At 41.4% G+C, this 21,579-nt stretch overlaps 1 long non-coding RNA gene across 1 annotated transcript in view; it reads right to left on the bottom strand.

The window, feature by feature from the left end:
* Positions 1-1,331: 1,331 nt before the first annotated feature.
* LOC123597967 overlaps positions 1,332-21,579 on the bottom strand; it is a 71,290-nt gene continuing 51,042 nt past the window's right edge. The window contains exon 5 of the long non-coding RNA XR_006712335.1: positions 1,332-2,931. This is a non-coding gene — a long non-coding RNA (uncharacterized LOC123597967). The remainder of the gene's footprint in view (positions 2,932-21,579) is intronic.

The raw sequence follows: 21,579 nt of genomic DNA, 5'->3' as shown, positions 1-21,579 counted from the left end.
AAAAAGAAAATGATTTTCGTCTTTAGTGCAATTCTGAAGGCAATCTACATGATTGAAACAAGTAAAAAAAAGTTTTTAGACTTTACATATTATTTCAAAGTTATAATTTTATGATTAACTATCTCATGGTGAGAGGGCAATATTAAGTCATCCTTCTTATGTCGTTTATTCATTTACAGTACCTGAGAGCTACTGGAAATAATATTTATTAACTGTAACGTTTACAAGCAATTAAATTTGGCGGCAGTGCAGAGAGAATATATATTTTGTGCTGGAAAATAACTCTGGGAAGAAATTACAGCTTGGTCATGGAGACACTTTAATAAACTTTAATTGGTAAACAGTAGGGAATCACTGGTGGTGTTTTTAGTAGGCGCTTGGCCTGAGAACTGATTTCCAATACTGAGCAGGAGGAATCCGAGAAGATGAGGAAAGAATCAGGGAGACGACTCCGGCATCTGTCCTCATTTTCCAGGAGCAGAAAATAAGGAGGACCAAACCCGGGAATGAAATACAGGGAGAAAAACCAAACGATCTGGTGGCAGAAGAACCGGGGACTCAGGCTGGGTGTGACAGAACAGACCAAAAGGACCACTGGGAGACCTGGGGGAGAAGCACAGGGCCAACAGCCCCAGGAGAGCTGATCTGAGGGACAGTGAATTATTGTCTGGTTTTGGACAAGGTGAACTTCAGGTCTCTGAAGTTCATTCTGCAGGTATTGGCAGGGGGTGAAAAGTCAGCCCTGGGGGTGGTGCAGAGGCAAGAGGAGGGGAGATCCCCAGGGGAGAAGAGCAGAGATGGAACCCAGGGACCAGAAAGGCTGTGAGGCATGGAGCCCTACAGACCAGTGTGCTTGAAAGGGATTTTTCAGGGAGGTAGGAGAGCCAAGTCCAGGGAAGAGGGAAATTAGAAAAGGGAAGGGCTAATGGCTGCCTGACGAAGATGAAGGCTAACATGTGGCCACTGGGGATGCCAATTAGGAACCCTTTGGTGACCTGAGCAAAGCAGTGTCGTTCAGGCATGAGGGTAGCCCCTGACCTGTAAGGGGTGCAAGGCTGGGGTGTGATGAGAGTACAGGGATCCACAGGATCAATCCAGCTTCAAGCAATATCAAAACTGCGTGGTCAGCATCCGTTCCTGTTTCTGTATTCTTTCATTCTGCTCAGCCTTCCTAGAAATTCCTATTTGAATCCCATTTTCACCATTCGCTATTATACAGAGCATTTTCCTTGCACCACAACGGAAGGCGTTTTCAAAAGCTGATACCAGCCGAATGCGTTAATGGAGTCCCATGATGAAATTCTATCAGGCAGAGCATATTGTTATTGCAATATATTTTATTATTCCATTAGTACATGTTATAAAATATGTACTTACGAACAATTACTACTACAATTTGATATATCCAATCCATTGATAGAGGAATTTGGAGCAACAGAGTCGTTTTTAGTAAAGAAATTGAGATGAGTAAAGGTGAAATTCAAGATTCTATAGCATGTGTGAAATGAAATGATCCATTTTAAAGACTGGATATAACTATGCTTATATAGATACACTTCCATTTAGGACAAACCGCTCCATTTATAACTGTGAAGAATACATTAAAGCTACAGAATTGAAGTCAGATAAAAATCTCTTAACAAAATGTCAACTGTTTCATCCACAAAGAACAGCAGGGAGTTTCTTTTAAAAAAGCCTCTTCTTTTTTGACTAATGGTTTAAAAACTCATGCTAATTTCAGTAAATTTAAGGGATGATTATAATCAGCACTTTAAAAATGAGAAAATGAGTGATTTAAGATGTAGACTATATAAAAAATCTAGACTCTGTAGACATGATCAAAGTCAGTGAAGATATGGAGCGGGGGGGGGGGGTTGTGAAAAGGACACTAAAAGTTGATGCAGAATAGAGATATAGGAAACATTTTAGATGGAGAAAAAGATGAATCAATTAAAGCAGGAACCATGCTGTTTATTGTGATAAATCATATTAACAGAATTCTTCTGAACAAGATATTCAATTGAAAGAAAGAGAGGGGATGTGTAAATAAATCAGGGTTTTAATTGACTGCCCCTGCTTTCGGATGCAGGAAGTTAACGCGACTCAGTCACAACGGAATCTGTGTCGCCACAAACACACGCTTTGGCAGGAGCCCCATGCATGTGCAGTTCTGTTGACGAGCGTGCTTACAGCAGGTTCTGAAGACTAAAATGGTTCCAAAGAGGAGGAAAGCAAGGGAATCAGAGCTTTGTTACGCATGGCATTCGAATCATTCTAACAGCAGAGGGATGCAGTTTCATAAAGCCAGTCAAACCAGCTTCATAGCTTTTCCTTCTAGCTCCTTCACCAGACATTTCTTGATGGCTGGTGAGGAGACAGGTCCTGTGGCGGACCCTGAAGATTCTATATGGAATGAAACGCCTCTGCCTAGGCTGTCTTTGCTGCTCACCTCGCAGCCTTGTGACCCTGACTACCTAACTAGGCTGTGACCAAGCCCAAGGCGACCTTCTCCACAGGTGCCAGGGAAGTGTGGCTGTGGACTGCAGGGTCGGCTCCTGTGGGAGTGCTCAGTGAGGTCACTGCCAGAGCCCCTCTACCTCTGCAGGACCCACTCCAGTGCGAGAACAAAATGAAGAGTCCCCACAAGCTGCAGGGGAGCTCACCTACAAATCTTTCTTCTGCCTTAACACAGGTTATTGTGGCTGCATTGGCAGGATTATTTGTCATCAGAACTAAGTGCCACATGATCTTGAAACAGAACCTGGGCAGAAGTATACGTTCTGCTCCCCATGTTTGCCTTTACAGTACTTAGTGCAATCGTTGAGAGCACGGTTATGGAGTTGGGTCATCAAGGTTGAATTCTAGATACCTCACATAACAGATGTGTGGAAGCACGTAAGGGGCTGCTCCTCTGTGTCTCAGTCTCACCATCTGTAAAATGGCAATAATAACAGTTCCTATTCTGAAGAGCTTTGGGAGGATTAACACACAATGCCTGATGGCGTGTATATTAATGTTAGCTAACTACATTGGTTTTAGAAATATAATAATTGTGGTAACAGAACAACCAATACTCAGTATTTTTAGTGTTTTCTCATTTACTGGGCACCTTTAAATAGCTCACTTAATCAAAGGGTAAGTATGGTCAAATGGGTTTTTGAAGATAATTTTCCAGACAAAGACTATAATGGCTATCAGCAGGTAAAGTCTTATCATCTCCAATTTCCAATCCTGGTATATTTTGGAATATATATGACAAGAGAAGAGCAGTAAGAGTGATTGGATAAATTGGGAGTGGAGGGGTGGGGAGAGCTCCAAACTGGAAAAAATCCAAATTCCATCAATAATAAAATAGATACGCAATTGGGGTTAATTCGGACAGTAGACTATTCCACAGCAATGAAAATGAGTCAATTATATGGGGCGCCTGGGTGGCTCAGTCAGTTGAGCATCCGACTTCGGCTCAGGTCATGATCTCACTGCGTGCGAGTTCGAGCCCCGTGTCGGGCTCTGTGCTGACAGCTCAGAGCCTGGAGCCTGCTTCTGATTCTGTGTCTCCCTCTCTCTCTGCCCCTCCCCCACTCATATTCTCTCTCTCTCTCTCTCTCTCTCTCTCTCTCTCTGTCAATAATAAATAAACACTAAAAATTAAAAAAAAAAAAAAAAGAAAGGAAATGAGTGAATTATAACACAGACCACCATGGGTGAATTATAAAAACATAACATTGAGTGAAAGAAGCCAGGCAAAAATATATATGTGTTATGATTCTATTTATATCAAAAGCTAGTATTTTAGGGATGCATAGTGACTACCATAACATTGATGGGCATGACTACTATGGGATGGAAGATGTGGTGACAGGGCCATGTGGGTAATAGGGGAATTCTGGAATTCTGTCAATATCTTCTTATTACTTGGTCTACGTGGTGGTTATTTAAGTGTTTGCTCATAACAACTTGTAATACTACCTATTAATTTATGTTTAGAATTTTTTACATAAGTTGAAACAAAAAGTTTATGAGGAAAGATCCTGGGAAGCTAAGCCAGGTACGAGTGGAATAAATGTCTGTTATGTCTATGTGCCTCTCTCTCTCTCGGCATCATTTTCTGCACATATCCCTCTAACTCCTTAGTTCCTTCCACCAGCTCAATTCCCAGCATCTCCCAGTCATAAAAGTTTGAAGGATAATTATAAATAAATGTAGATCACCGCAGTGCGCTAAGGATGTTCTCACAGTGTACGTAAGGGATCTGATTCTTTAAAAATTTTTTTTTAACGTTTATTTATTTTTGAGACAGAGAGAGTCGGCGCATGAATGGGGGAGGGTCAGACAGAGAGGGAGACACAGAATCTGAAACAGGCTCCAGGCTTTGAGCTGTCAGCACAGAGCCCTATGCAGGGCTCGAACTCACATACCGCGAGATCGTGACCTGAGCCGAAGTCGGACGCTTAACCGACTGAGCCACCCAGGTGCCCCAGGGATCTGATTCTTAAATGTAAAGACTAACCCTGGATAGTCAAGAATGATGAAGCATGCTGCTGAAAGACGCTCTTTTGAGAAGAAAACTGACAAACATATGTCCTAATTGAGATAATCTGCTCCTCTTCTATTTCAGACTCCACGTTTACTCAGCTGACCTTTTTTAGAGGCGCAAAAGACTCCTGGATAATAACAGTCCAGTACAAATCGTTCCCATGTTCCCCTAATGGCTCATGGTGACAGCATTCTGCTGACCTATTTGTAACATCCTGAACAGAAGAAAGCTTTTTTGGCCTAAGCCTAGTGACCTTAAAAATACCTGCACTAAAAGGTTGACCTCCTTTGGAGAAATCTCTTAAATGTATATAAAAGGATAATTAAACAAAATCCACTGAAATAAGAGAAGAAATCTGTCTTTTTTAAGACAACAGGCTGTAAGGCCCTCATTTACTTGGTGCTGCCCACCCTAGCAACGAGAATGTCATACAGGTTCCTCCTGGTTCAGAACTCTCTCCAGCACAACCCTCAGAGAGTTCCTGATCTAGGGACTTTATGAAGATGACAGGTGAGTTGAGAACAACAACTTTCTTGTACATCTCCGGCTTTGAGAGCCGGAGAAGAAAGAACCCAGTGAAGTGATTTTATTTTTTATATAAATAAAAAGATGCTGTTGAAGAAGTTGTTCACCATATCACCTGGGAAACTTAAATTTCAGTACCAAGACCAGCTGGCTCCCACTAAACAATTGACTGTCCTACAGACACTGTGACTTAAGCAATGGCCTCATTCTTTGTATTGGTCATAGGGAATTTCAGTGCAGAATCTGAAGTCTACTGTTAGTACAGGCAGATTCTGGTTTGATTTTATATCTTGTACCCACATTTTGAATTCCCCCTGACTTCTACATTTGTCCATTTTGGCCTTGCAATGGTGTTTTCCAGAAGGTAACGGAGTGTAAGTACCCCCTAAAACTGAGGCATCCTAACTGATTACATCTGTAGTTCTGGTCCAGATGCTCTCCCAAGAAACAGACATAAACACCCATTTGCACAGTAGACTCCACCTGGATTTTCCCAGCCATGTCAAATCCATACCAGAAGCATATCAAATCCCCGCCAAACCCAGTCCTTCTGTAATCCCTACTGTCTTGATAAGTGCTACCATGTACTTGGTTACCCAAGTCAGAATCTTGGGTGTCATACCGAATTCTTCCTTCTCCCTACACAATTTGCTTCCAGTAAGCCAATAATTCATATCAGAAGTCTCGTGAGTCCATTATTTCCTTCTCTTCCCACCCCTGGCAACTCATTTCAGGCCCTCCTTCCCCTCCCCCAAACATACGATCATTGATAACAGTAACTGGTTTTCCTTGCTCTTGTCTCGCCCCCGCCCCTCCGTGGCACATGCTCCTGCAGGACGGAGCTCTCTAACAGATCTGCTACTGTCACTGCCCAGCTCATCTGCAGTCTCGATGGCTCCCCATGACCTACAACATAAAATGAAATTCCTTGGAACAACTTATAAATGGCCTTTTATAACCTGACTTTTAAGCATTTATCTCTCTGTTCCTCAAATGTTGGGAGTGCTGCAAACATGCCAGACTCCCTCATTTTCCATTTTTGTCCACATACTGTCCACCCCCCACCCCCACGCATATGCGCGCTCGCACACACAACGCACGCGCTCTGAAATTCCCTTCTCTGTTGGGTGAGGCACGGATTCTTCCCTTCCCCCTCCGGCTCCAGCTTGGGCCTTGCCTTTGAGAAGGCTTTTCTGACCTCCAGGCAAACTTTGGCATGCCTTCCCTCGTGTTCCTACTGATTCTGACCCACGCATCTATTATAGAAATTACCGGTGTGTGATTTCACTCATACGTGGAATTTAAGAAGCAAAACAAATGTACAAAGAAAAAAGAGAGACAAATAAAAACAGACTCTTAAAAAGACAGAGAACAAATTGGTAGTTGCCAGAGAAGAAGTGGGTGTGCAGAGGAGTGAAATAAAGGGGATCGTTCCTCTTGATGAGCACTGGATAATGTATACAGTTGTTGAATCATTATACTATATACCTGAAACTAATGAACACTCTATGTTAATTATACTTCAGTTAAAAAGAAAAACAAAAGGAAGGAAGAAAGAAAGAAGTTACCTTGGTGTTTTGCAATTATTTCTGTGTATATTTCTTTAGACAATAACTTGCCCATGTGTTCAGGCACTGTGTCTCACATTCTTTCATATCCCAGAGCCTCGCATAGAACACACCCAGTTAAATAAATGTATTAGTGAATGTAGATGAAATTGTTATTCTTGATAGGGTTATACTGTAGGTTCAGAGGACTGTACTCTCAGAGCAATAGACCAGAGGTCAGCAAACTATGGCCACAGGTCAAATCTGGCCCACAGCCTGTTTTTATAAATAACACTTTACTAGGAAACAACCTGTTTGCTTATATTGTTTAGGCTGCTTTCATGCTCCAACAGCCGAGCTGAATAGATTTGACAAAGACCGTATGGCCCACAAAGGCTAAAATATTGACTACTTGGTCCCTTTACAGAAAACGTTTGCCGACTCCTAACCTAGAGGCATATTTATAAACGAGAGTCATGGACCTAGGAGTGTGTCCTGCTTAGTACAATCTCAGTCACGCCCAAAACACACATCATCCCTCCACACTTTACTACTGTCTTACTTCTCCCCAAAACTGACACGCCTCACTCCCGCAATCCGAACTCAGATTAGCACTCATACTCTGCATAACCTACTCAAGCTTACTTACTGGAATCTTCCGATTATCTAACTACGGTGTCTGACTGTGAGCGCAGAGACTAACTGTTCTCAGTTTACAGTCCTCTCTTCTTTCCTTCGGTAACACGCTCCCCTGAGTTCGGGCTGGACACAGGACTGCCCACCTAGAGACCACATTGCCCAACCTCCCGTGTGGCTACATAGGGCCATCTGACAACGCTCTGATGAACGGAATGTAAATAGAGTGGTGTGCACAATTCAGAGCTTTTGTTCTACAAAGAAAACTCAGAGCTCTCGCTTCCCCTTTCCCCCCTCCACTGGGTTGAAATATGCATGTAGAGGGCCAACTTTGGTCATACAGATAAGGACAGCACCTGTGGAAGCAACAAGACATAAGGAACCTGGGCCCCCTTTTCAAAGCCATAGAGCACCTCTAGCCTCCCAGACTGCCTTCAAATTAGTTAGCATAGAGTGCAACAATGATTTCAGGAGTAGATTCCTTAATACCCCTTACCCATTTAGCCCATCCCCCCTCCCACACCCCCTCCCATAACCCTCAGTTTGTTCTCCATATTTATGAGTCTCTTCTGTTTTGTCCCCCTCCCTGTCTTTATATTATTTTTGCTTCCCTTCCCTTGTGTTCATCTGTTTCGTTTCTTAACGTCCTCATATGAATGAAGTCATAGGATTTTTGTCTTTCCCGGACTAATTTCACTTAGCTGCAAATGGCAAGTTCCATCCACGTTGCCGCAAATGGCAAGATTTCATTCTTTTTGATTACCGAGTAATACTCCATTGTATATATATACCGCATCTTCTTTATCCATTCATCCCTCGATGGACATTTGGGCTCTTTCCAAACTTTGGCTATTGTTGATAGTGCTGCTATAAACATGGGGGTGCATGTGTCCCTTCGAAACAGCACACCTGTGTCATACCACTTTTAGTTTGTCACTAGCACCCAGACCAATATCCCATTCCCCCCAGCTTCTCTCCAGGTCTTGTTTTTCTTTCAAATGCAGTGTAGATTTTCTTTCCCAGAATATGACCTCGGCCCAGCTTTATTCATTTTCAACCACTTTCTCTAAATTCTGTCTTTCTCTGAAACCTCAACCTTTCCTAAAACCCTTATCTTTCCACTTACTTCCTCTTCTTTCTACCTTTGTTCTTTCTTCTTTCGCACAAAAGAAAATATTGCCATGCCCCATGTGCCCAGGGCTCCAGAGAAAAAGTCCACTGCAAACAATTCCAATCTTTTCTCAATGTCTTAAGACAATTCCAAAAGGATCTTAGTATATTCTTAATGCAAAGTTAAATTTTACAGTCTTTTTCAGATCTCCCTCTCATGGTTTAGACTTTGTGTGGGGGCTAGCCATGGGTCTCTTGTGTTTCACTCACTTCCTCCCGTGCATTTTTGCCTCCGGGGAGCATACCCCTCCTGCTAGTAGCCCTCTGTTGGAACATGGCCCCTCTCATGGCTATCCTAGAGAATCAGCCCATTACCTCCATTCTGCACACCAGCTGAGGTGAGGAGGGAGTCTCTTAATCTTCTCACATCGACAACCCTTTATCTCTTATCTTTTGAGTCTTCATTTCAACATCTGTAAATCGGGGAATCTAACCACCTTATCTACTCCACAGGATTGCTCTAAAGACTCCATATCACATTGGCTATAAAAGCACTTTTGAATACGTTCACTACTGTTCAAGTTTAAGTAGAAAGTCATCACTATTTTTAGGCGTGATGTTTTCTCTCACTTTCCATGACTTCTCCTTTCAGGGAGGAAAAAGGTCCAATTTCTCCCCCATCCTCAGATGTATAGGGGGTGGGAGAGTACTCCTCCTGACCACTGTGTCTTCCTCATGCAACATCTCGCCTTTCCCTTCCCTTCAGGGCCACACTTTCAGGAAGGATTGTCCACATTCATTAGCTCTCCTTCCTCGGCATCGCTTAATGAGCCCCCCCACCCCCCCGCCCCCAACCACCTCACTCAACTTACCGCTTCTGCTAAGGGCATCAATGGCTGGCAAACCAACCAAACACTGGTATGCTCCCTCCCTTGGACTGCTTCTCTCCCGGCTCTGCTTCTCCCTCTCCATTATATTTTCCTCTATCTCCTCTTCTCTAAGGCCCTTTAAATGTTTGCCATGACCCTCGTGTGTTCCTCATGACTGCCATAGTTAGCTAGCTCGTGCTGCGCACCTACTACGTATCAGACACTTAATATGCCCTGTCTCATCTTCCTATTAACCCTAGGAGGTAGCCTTTGCTATCCCCGTTTTACAGATGAAGAAACAGAGACGGCAGGAGGATGAGCGCTGGCCGGGATCACACAGCCCATAAACCACAAAGCCAGCATTCAAATCCTGCCCCCTGCTCTTCTCTTCAGGTTGCCCCCCCTCTTTCCTTCAGACCTCCTGAGTTTAAATCTTGGCTTGGCCATTTGCTTGCCGAGCTCAAATCCTGGCTTACTTAACCTCTCTAAACATCCATTTCCTCATCAGTAAAATGAGAGTAATAATAGCATAGATCTTTTAGAGTCCTTGTGAGGATTTGGTTAGATATTGCTTGTAAACAACTCCGCAGAGTGGTAAGCACGTAGTAAAGCTCAATAAATGTTACTTACTATTGCTTTTTATTATTACATTCAGCGCATTCATCTGTTTCTTCTGTCTGTATACCTGCTCCCTGGGCAGGCTCACCTATACACTGGCTTCTAGTAGCATCTACAGGTGAGCCTCTCTCTCTATAGCCAGCTCAGATTTCTCTGCCAAGTACCAGCTATATTTCCAGGAATTGGCTGAACTTCCTCCATTTGATAGCTCATGTCACCTCACATGTGACAAAGCCCTAGCGGAACTTACCATCATCCTCCCCCAAATGCCCTCCTTCTCTGAATCCCCTAAGTCGGGGACTGACATGCCACATGAGTCATAAAGGTGGGCTCTGTCCCTGACTCCCCTGTCTCGCTCTTTCAGCACACTGCATCAACCACCTGTCCTTCCTCCTAAGCATCTCTCCAGTTCATCCAGCCTCTCCCGGATGTTTTCAGTGTCCCTGCTGATTCTGTCTTTGTTTCAAAGTTTGACGGTTTGTTCGTCATGGATTGTTTTTGCACTAATTTCGATCTGTAAAAACAATCCGTCAGAATATTATCTTGATTACCAGAGGTTTTTGGTGCCGCCTCGGATTCTGCATCAGAGATAAGTGCCTAAGTTGCCTTACTCCACTGCCAAGCCTCCTCCCAGTGCAAGTTCCTGTAGCACCCTGCTGGAATGCTATTGCTAAAGCAGCCTGGCACGCTCCCTAAGAGGCTTCCCAAGCTTTGTAATTCCACGCCGCCTCCCCTCTTCCCCCAGGCACCCGAGGATCTAGCAACAGGACTCCATTTCCTTTCCATTTCTGTGCCTTCGGAAATGTGGCAAGTGATCTCTTTGGCTAGGCTTTAGTTTACCCAGGATGGTTGGGAACTGGTTATACTTCCAAATAGCTAAATGTTTACGCATTTACTGATAAAACTGAAATCCAACTACATTAAAATCCCTCCAAAATGTATTACACGTCTCTGCAGTCGTCCATAAGACACTCCTATTTTAAAATGTTCTTGATGGCCCAGCCTGATCATTCTAAGCATTAGTTACATAGACTCCTTGCTATAATCCAGGGATGCGAACTCAGGAGCCATGGGGATTTATAAGTCTGCTTTTCGCCTGAACTCAATGTTCACATACAATTCATTCTTTTTCTTATTTTGCTGCAGTCTTGCTCCTCCTGATCTCTGCTCTCTGTTGTCCGATTCTGCTTCTTGTGATTCATCCCTAATGAGTTGGCCTCATTTCCCTTTCCCTTGTCCATGTCACTCCCACCTTAACCTTGCCCTCTGCCATTCTCTCCCCTAGCTCTGCTCTCCCAGTACTTGACATTCACAGAGCTTGATAATTACAACCTTTGCCAGCCTACGACTGTACTCTTTTCTTCTGCGTGGCTAACTGACTCATCCACTTTATTATTCAGTCTTTGTGTCGTTATCTCTTACCTCCTTTTACTTCCTAGTTTGCCATTGTTCTGGTTGGTTCAGAGACGCTGATACGTATGTAACTGTGGCTGTGTAATCCATGGAGAAACTCCCCAGTTTATCTCTGCTATGGCATTTCTCTGCATAGGGGATCATAGGAAGGGGTTAAGAAAGAATCCTAACCCGAGTACCTGAGGGACTTGACATCCTCTGTCCTTTGCCTCTATCTCTATGTGCTCCAATCCTAAATTTTTTAGGTGGTGCAGTATGAAGAGATGTAGGAAACGAACATGGGCAACTGAAGTATCTGTGATTCCTGATGGGAATATTGAGTCAATGGATCTTACTCATGTTTGAACAAATTCACTGTAAGTTCCTTTGGTTCCCTGTTAAAAATGGAAGAAGGCAGGGATTTACTGAGACTGACAGTTGGTCCCTGAAATCTATTTTGGGGTACACTGAAGAGCTTCTTTAGATGACAAGTTCATTTTTATTAAGAGTTGACAATCACAAAATTATAAAATATCCATATGATCTAATGAACAAAATGTAGAAACATGGGAAATCCAGAAACTTCTTCACAATCTGTCCTGGGTCACAAAGCAGCTAGAATAAGATTTTTAAATAGATCCTTTCCTAGTAACTGAGATTATTTAAGAAAAATAGGCATGAAGTAGAAAACATAGAAGTTTCTGTTTGCTCATTTTTCTGGTCATTATTCTCTGTTTAAAAATAAGCAAGTAAATCAGGGGCCATCGGAGAAGGTTTAGTACTTCTTTTTTGGATATAGAGCACAGATACGTCTTTTTTGTTTGTTCCCATAAGAGTCCTCACCCCTATAGTCTATGTCCTTGGAAAGAAATGTGGCATAATGCAAACAGCATGGGCTTAGGAGCCAGATAGATTCAGGTGTGACCTAAGCCCCACCATTTATTCTCTGGGTGGCCTTAAGCATATCACCTTCATGGTATGAGACAGCAAAAGGTTACTAAAGGGCAAGGCATGGGACACCAGTGAGGACTGAATTAAAGAATATGCACAGGACTTTTAGCTCAGTGCCTGGCACATAGTGGAAACTCGGTGAACGTAGGTTCCCTTCACATCTGCCTCTCCTTCACTTTCACTTATCTGTGTGAAGGGCCAAACCTAGTGTCAGGGCCTTTACTCCCATCCTGTACTGAGACTTGCTCTCAAGAACGGAACTAAGGAAACTTCTTTACAATGTAAAACTAATGGCAGGTGGTCTGGAATCCAGTGTGTCTGGGCAGGTGCACATTGCTCTGAAGCAACCACGGCATTCATGTATCTATTCTCGGATCAGGAACTAGATCCTAAGACTTCCCCCTTATTACTGTTTGAGGGCCAAATAGGAAGGAAGGAAGGAAGCGGAGAACTCCACGGCAAACATAAGGTTAACCCTCTCTGAGGAAACCACACAGCACGGCCCCATGCTCTGAACGCCTGCTGCCCTTGTTCTTCTAAGGTGTGCAAGCCACCCCAAGGCCGGCCAGGCAATGAATAATGGTCTAAGCCCTTGTTCTTTGGATGAGATGGAGGGGTCTCAGCGGCCCAGTGTGGCAGCTTCCTCAGCAAGGGCTGATTCAACAGCACTGTTCTCTCAGGCAGTTAGCCCAGTTCTGTAAGGCAGCCTCAGAAGAATTTTATTATCTTTCTTTGAATCTCTCCCAACACTTTGATGTGCCTGAAGTTTAAAAGCTAAAAATTGCAAACAGTGCAGTGTGCCACACAAAACACCTTTAGAAATTTCCAGTTCAGAGGAACTTGGGCAAAGACAAATCTCTCCATTTGATTTTGTTTCTGTTGCTCCCCTGGGATTTGTCTTGGGCATGTTACTGTACGAATAACTCCTACCATCATCGTCATCACCATCATCATCAGTTTGTTTTCAGAATTACAACAGCTATCAAATTAGCTTATCATTTTTGAGACAAGATGTTTGTTGCCTAAAATAAATTATAAGAACAAATCAGCTTTTTAAAAAAAAAAAAAAGTGCAAGCATAGCCAATAGGACTAAGCCATTTGTTCATTGTGTATTTTTGTTGTCAACTTATTTTTTTGAACCTGGATCCTTATTTGAGTGTCCTCTGATGCTGTAGGACATACCTGCCAAGCAGGCCACATGGTTCCCTCCCCTTGAATGCCATGACAGCCTTCCATACACTGTGCTACTCAGTGGGCACAGGCAGCCAGAAAATTGCACAGGGTAGCTGAGCCTTTGAAAAGTGGACAGGTCAACCTTTTTAATTCAGTAAGTCAATGTGATTTAGATCCCCACTGATGCAGGTTGTTCTATAATAGGAAAAAGCTCTGGAATTTCTTATCTCAGAAGACACTGGCCATTACTTTGGGAGTAGCTATGGATATTAGTGAGATAAACCGGAGTCAGGTCATTCAAATTGGGACATAAAGTATCTGCTTGAGAGTGTCAAAGAGTCTCTTAGGGGTAGGGTTCCTATCTACAGTGGTCCTGAATTTTTTTTAAATGACTTGCTTAAAAACATTGCAAAGTGGTACCCAAACAAAAACCATACTCTACTGATTAAGTAAGTAATGCATTTATAGGTAAATTTATGCATGTATATTCACATACATATCTGTTTTCATAACTGCTCCAATATCCACCCTGCTCCCTGTGATAGTCAATGGAATTTTTCAGGGCAGAACATCTTCCAGCCTTCCTCTAGTCTTCTTTTCTCCACAAAACCCTTCTCATACCTTTGTTCCAGCTGTGGTTAGCTTTTCAAAGCTACCAAACAAGTCATACTCTCCGTCCATCCCACACTTGACTCAAATTGTTTCCACTACCTTGAATGCCCTGCCCTGCCCCTATTCTTTACCCGGCTAACAATCCCTAACTATCCCCATCTACGGAGGGCTCTAGGGCTCCCTTCCAGGAACTTCTCACACACACACAGCTGTATACTTGACTAGTACTTCATGCTTACTTCCCCTTTAACATTTAACCCTTCTGCATTGAACGGTCTGGTTACTTACTTGTCCCCCTGCACCCACCCGTAGTGTATCAGCTCCACCAGAACAGACCCAGTATCTTTTTCATTACGTGACCCCGTGCTTCTCCTGACGCCTGAAAAACACTGAGTGAGCGAGTGAATATATGAATCGAATGAACGAGAGAATGAGTTAATCTTGCTCTGACCATTTGGTGAAGAGTCATCTCAAACACCAACCTCTAATCCCACTCCCACCCTGAGGCCTGGAGTTGAAGGCTGGTGGATGGAAGATTTTGTCACCATGTTCCCTGGGCAATAATGCAGCTCAACCATCCACATTCCACCTGGATGACAGAAAACACCTATGCAAGTAGTTTTTCTTTTCCAGGAGATTTTTGTCACAGTCTGTGGCTCGTTTTATCAAGTCTAGACAGCTTTTTTTTTTTTTTTTTTCCATATGCTGTGGCGTCTCAGTCCCTGTAACACAAACCTCTTTGATCATTAGTCTTTCTGGTAGAATTTGATAGGGGTCATATAAAATCCCTCTCTTCGTCTGCTAATGGCAATTTATGGACACTTACTATGAGCAATATACATTGCAAAAGACCAGAAAACTCCCCCTCTGGCTATGATGCAGCACTATAAGGTGATAGTCTGGAAACTAGACTGATAGTTTAATCAGTGGTATGTGATCTGATTATCGTGGTTGGCTGCCTCATCAATTTTCATTTGGGAGTTGAAATGGACTCTGAGGCAGATATGGCATTAATTACGAGGGAAATTGGTTGCAATATGCCTCGAGGTAAAACCCTTCTGATGGGAATCTGAGATTGAAAGAAAGCCAAATTATAAAAGGATGATTTACTGGAAAAGGCAAATGTATGCATTACCATCACCGCTTAGCAAAGAAAAAGGAGTTGATAAACCAGAGAGATCATGGAATGACTGAAAAGTGAAAAAAAAAATCCCTGGATGTAACTCACTCAAAAAAGAGATTTATTCTTACGCTGAATGCATTAAATTTCCCCGGATACATACGACATTTTCCAAGATTGTGCTTCAATTAAAAGGCAACGAGCATTAATAACAGTTGTCAGGGTCCCTATTTTCTTCTAGACTGAAATACATTTTAGTAAGAATTGAATAGGGAGCATCTAGGGATACCAAAGCAAAAATTCATTTTACCAGTATGGTACCTGCTGTTGTATCAATTTTCTAGTTATAATATCATTTTTTTTCTTAAAGATTTCCAACACCTTCTTGGACAATCCTTCTTTACCCTATCACTGAATTGTAATGAGGTAAAATATAGAAGCAAAGTTGTAGTTGAATGACTATCTCCAACTTATGAAAACACTAAGACACAAGGAGCTTCAACTAATGCAGTTTTAAAGCAACATATTGTTTTTCATTGGCTATATTACAGAGCGAGTTATTAAGAAAAGTATTGAGAGTTAATACCTCTTCCCTCATCACACCCAGGAAAAGAAGATCAGCATTGTGTTTCTAACAGTTGGGACATGTTTACCCAGAAGAGAAGTGAGGTAAGCATAACCAGAAGTGAGAAGCCTTTGTGTGATAAGCAGAGAGTAGCACAATACATCGTTAGGGGCAGGGATGAAAATGAGGCTCTCTGCATCCAAATTCTGCCTCTGCTACTTATTAGCTGGGTGACTTTAGCCTTGGCACCTCAGTTTCCTCATCTGTATGACCAGGAGAGCACAAAAGTGTTTGCTATTATCGTGAAAATTAAGTTAGGTCCCTTCTGCAGAGGGGAGTGTTCAAATTGGACAAAGCAGAAGCTTTTGGACTCTAAGAAGGTTTAGAGTCCTAAGATCAAATATAGGGATAGGGTTTCACACATTTCCCCCAGTAGGGGAGATCAGGTAGTGCCTTGATGGTAGACTGAAGGATGCCTGAACCCAGGACTCTGTATCTTGGTCAGGAGACCAGGGGCTAAAAATCTCATAGGCAAATCTTGGACATGGTACATGTCCCCGTCTGCTTGGAGCTGAGGGCCAAACAGCACATTCATAGCTACAGGCATTTTCATTGTGTGTTCTCTTTCTTCATACGGTTCCTGGAAAATAGGTAAATAAATGTTCCGTGAATACAGCCACTGTGGACTGAAGATGTGGCATTTTCCCCGGTTTTGGGTGTGTGTGTGTGTGTGTAAGTACCTCATAAGTCTGGCCTTCTTGAGAAGACAGGACAGGAATCACAAAAATGACTGAGGATGAATTTCCCACCAACCAAGTAGGTGGACACTCACAACAGATTAAATTTGATTGAGAACAAAAGGGAATGTGTGCCTTATATCTCATTCTACTATTTTAGTGTAGACTAGAATCAATACCTGCTCTACCAGCTATGAACTCATTTGGCAGCCAAACCATACTGTTGGTGATTTAAAATATGGTGCTTTATTCACTCATGTAACAGAAAATTTTGGAGGTAGACCGTTCAGACTGTCACCAGGGCCATCAAGGACCAAGTTTCTTTCTACCCTGCCATCCTTCGCATGTGGCTTTCATCTATAGTTGGTTGCAAGACGGCTGCTGCTTCTAGAAGCCTTTTGTTGGCGATGGAGGTAGGAGGAAAGAAGAAAGGGCAATGAAGAAGAGGTGTCTAAATCAGGAAAGCAAACACTTTCCAGAAACTGTCACTTTATGTATGTACGTATGTATGCATTGACTGGAGATGGGCAACTTTAGTTTTTATTCGTTTTTTGATTGAAGTATAATTGACATATACTATTCTGTTAGTTTCAGGTACTCATCAAAGTGATCCTGTATTTTTACGCGGTTCAAAATGACCCCAGTGGTAAGTCTAGTTACCATCTGTCACCATATAAAGTTATTACAATGTTATACTTTATATTTCATTGGCCAGTAGTACTGTGCCACATGTTCATCCTTTCCATGTGTGACGATGAAGCTAGAATTTACAGCTGGGCATGTTGCCATGCTGAACTAAATTAGTTTCTATTAGCAGAGAGTAAAATGGTGGTTACTAGGGGCTGGTGGATAGAGGAATGGGGGAAATGGTGGCCAAATTGTAGAAACTTGCAGTTAGAAGATGATTAAATTCTGGGCATCTAACGCACAGCATTGTGGTTATAGTTAACAATGCTGTATTATATGCTTGGAAGTTACTAGCAGACTAGATCTTAAATATTCTCACCACACACACACACAAAGGATAATTATATGATATGATGGAGCTATTAGCTATCACTATGGTAGTAATCATATTGTGACATACAAATGTATCAGATCAACACACTATATACATCTTAAACTTACAGTGTTTTATGTCAATTATATTTCAATTATAAATTACATAAATTGGCTTCTATTAATGAGATAGAATGGATAGAAGAAACAGCTGCTAATAGTGTCTGCCACACACATTTTTCCAACATCTAAAATCTACCTTTATCTATTTAAGGAAATTTATAGGGGCGCCCAGGTGGCTCAGTCGGTTGAGCGTCCGACTTCGGCTCAGGTCATGATCTCGCGGTCCGTGAGGTCGAGCCCTCGGGCTCTGTGCTGACAGCTCAGAGCCTGGAGCCTGTTTCAGATTCTGTGTCTCCCTCTGACCCTCCCGCGTTCATGCTCTGTCTCTCTCTGTCTCAAAAATAAATAAACGTTAAAAAATTTTTTTTAAAAAAAGAAAATTTATATATTGTTTAAAGCAAAACATATACCTGCAAAATATGACCATCTGATTGAAAAATAAAGGGGGAAGTTCTATTTGACTAAAGAGTTTACAAAATAACTTTCTTAAATTGTTTTTAAAAGTCATTTGATATTTTTAAGAAGGTAAAAAGTCTTTGATCTCAAGGAGTCAGAGATAATTTAAGATAGCCCTTTCATTATACAGTTGAGAAACAGACCAATAGAAATATAATGCAATTTTCCCATGTTTCTACAGCTAGGTAGTAGGAGAGAAGAAATCAAAAGCTTTGCAATAACAGATGCCAAATTTTTAAGATTATCTTACATTTTAGACTTTGACTCTTGAAGTGGCTAAATATAATATATAATACTAAATGTGTTTATTTGTAATACATTTTACAAATGTCCTTACAAGACTATTACAAAAATAAGTATCTGTTAAGAATTATTTAATAATAAATTATATTTTAAAAAAATGTCCCCTCCCCCCACCGAAGAATTATTTATCACAGCACATGTAGGTAATTTTCATTTAGAAAATGTACCAGAGTTCTAAAAAGAGGAGTCTTTTGCATGTTAAAATACTAGCATTGTTTCTTACTAACTACATGAGCCATAGGCAAGTGGCTCATCTTTCTAAGCTTCAATTTGCAGTTGTAAAGGGAAACGAAACATTTGCATATGATTTTCTTAAAGGAGGTTAAAGAAATCAGCACACCCAAAGCATATGGTGATGTGGCTATCATTTAAGAAGTGCTCAATAGGACGTCTGGGTGGCTCATTCAGTTAAGGGTCTGACTCTTGATTTCGGCTCAGGTCATCATCTCACAGTTCATGAGATCGAGCCCTGCATCAGGCTCTGTGCTGGCAGTGTGGAGCCTTCTTGGGGTCCTCTCTCTGCTCCTTTCCTGCACGCATGCGCTCACTCGCTCTCACTCTCTCTCTCTCTCAAAAATAAACTTTAAAAAAGTGCTCAATAAATGGTTCCAGCTATTGTCGTCCTCCTCCTCCTCACCACCACCACCACCACAGCCATATTCTTCTCAAAGAACACAGACCAGTGTTCTTCATAAAAGTAGACTCACAAGGAGAGGAGGACTCTGAGAAGAAAGGACTTCAGAAGACTTGTCCACTGAGGCTGAGGATTCTCCCAAGGAGTCAGGGCAAAAAGGTAGTGATAAACTCCACCTCTTTAGGGGCCTGCCAAGAGCTAACGAGATAACCATGGAGTCAAGGACTTACTTCTCTTTCACACCAGGATCTAAGTCTGAGATTTCATGGTTCTCTGAGGTAGCTTAGCTGCTGGAGGCCTGTGAATCCTTTTGGGGAAAGTCACTACCTATTTGCCCAGGGAGTTCTATCTTTCTAATCCCACTGGAACTAGACGAGAATCTTTCAAAAATAGTTCTCCATCTTTATGACTGTGATCAGAGATCTGGCGGTAACCAGCTTTCTCTCCAAGCTTCAGCAGAGGGTTAAAGATTTTCTCCAGTTTGTTTACTGTTGATTCATTAACTGATGAGAGTAGCACTGCTGGGCCTTCCACTACCTTTTTACTGGTTGTAAGCTCTACAAAGAAGCTCACAATATGACTCAACTGCTGAGGGAATAATAATATATATTATACATCGAAAACTATGCACTTAAGGGAAACAGTAGCCAGACATAAGCAGACAAAATAGACTAGCAATATCAGATGGCCACTAATATTGATGGAGAACTGGTGCAAAATCCGGAAAAGATTTTTTTACCAGAAGAAAAATAAAAACCTCTCCTTCTGATAATGGTAGAGTATGTCATTAGAATCAACCCTGCCACTGAGGACAACTAGAAAAGTTGGAAACATACAACAAATATATACTTGAAGTATTCAGAGAACAAACAAAGCCATGAGGAATTAGAGGACCAGATCTGTGGAAAACAGAAAAACCCACTAAGTGAGACATACCTCTGAAGTTGCTTTCCTTCTGGGGGTATCTGTTACTATTGAAAGATGTAGCTGAGAAGATAACCAGTTTCCAACAGCCTTGTGGAGTAAAGAGACAATCATTAGAGTCCAGGGATTAACAAAGACCAAGGACTTGTATGGTCACAAAAGGAATGTACCCTAAGAGTAAAGGTGAATTATGAATACACTGGACCTTACAGGGACTGATGCCCAATGTTGAGCCACCTCAATCCCTAAAATTGAATCAAGGTAGTGTGGGATGGCTAGAGCCCTTGGTCTCTTATCAGAAACTAATGTGGATCCTCTCTGGAGGAAGATAAGATTATTCTGGGCCTTACATTATTTCTATATTTTTTCATAAGTAAAGATTAGGACTCCATCAAAAATTATCAGTCACACACAAAGATAATGCGAACAAAGTTAAAGGGAAATAATATGCAATATAAACAGATCTATAGGGAATAATAAAATAGTTACCAGACAGATACTTTAAAATAATTGTACCTAATGTGTTCAAGAAAATAAAAATAAGACTGAGAATTTCAGCAAAGAACTGAAATATTTTTAAAAATGAGAATTCTAGAATCCAAAAAATGTAACAGCTGAAATTAACTCAGCATAGGTTTAACTGAAGATTACACATTTTGAGAAAGAATTAGCAAATTGGAGGATAACTGAATGGGGAGAAGGAAGAGAGAAGCATGGAGACAATTAATTTTAAATGGTCACAGGTAGGCAATGCCGAAGTTCCCTCAAACTGGACCTCTTTGGATTTTCACAGACTAAGATCTACTAAATATGAGGAAATAAGCCACCACAAATAAGGGTAAGCATAAATAATAGTTCTGTTAGACCTCTTCCTATTTCATATAATAGAATAATGAAGAATGTATAAAGAATATATAATACATGTGTTTAAAATATTTAAGGAGATTTAAACTAAATAAAAACACGAGCTAATAATTACATGTTATTGAAAAGAAAGATTTGAAAAATAGCCAAATATATCTCCACCCAGAATTATAATCACTGAAATTTAAAAAGCCAATAGCAGCCCAAAGAGTAGAGCAGACACAGCTTATTAGAGGTAAATAAGGTCCTTGATATAGAATTGAAAAATTTTTTAGAGTGTAGCACATTGAGAACAAGAGAGAAATAGGGAAGAGAAAAAACATTAGCTACATGGAAGATTGAAAAAATGTCTACAAAAGATATAACTGACATTTGAAAAGAGGCAAAAAGACTTTGAAAGAGGCAATAGTTGAAGAAATGATGGATGGGAACTTTCTAGAACTAATGAAAGATATGGATCCTTAAATTCAGGAAAGATAACTAGTCCTACACAAGACAGGAAAAAAAAATATCTATAGCTAGACTCATCAGAGTAAAAGTACAGATTGTTAAAGACAAAGGGAACATTTGAAAAAGTAATCACAGAAAATACAAATCATCTATGTAAGAGCAACAATTAGTCTGACCAGTGAATTCTCGACAGCAAAATGGAAATCAGAAGACAATCAGGTAATACCATCAAAGAACCAAGAAAAAAATCCAGTAGCCAAATACTGTACCTAGCTAAGCAAACATTAAAACAACCAAAATAGATCATTTCCAGGACCCCAAAATTGAAAGAAAGAGAAAGGGAGAGAGAGAAAGAGAGAGGGAGGGAATTTTCTACCAACAAACTCTCAATAAAGGGAATTCTGAAGATTATACTTAGGAAAAAAGGACATGA

This window comes from Leopardus geoffroyi, chromosome A1 (assembly GCF_018350155.1).
Source record: "Leopardus geoffroyi isolate Oge1 chromosome A1, O.geoffroyi_Oge1_pat1.0, whole genome shotgun sequence".
NCBI classification, from domain to species: domain Eukaryota; kingdom Metazoa; phylum Chordata; class Mammalia; order Carnivora; family Felidae; genus Leopardus; species Leopardus geoffroyi.
The sequence above is the reverse complement of the archived record's forward strand: the minus strand, read 5'-3'. Positions and strand labels throughout refer to the sequence as shown.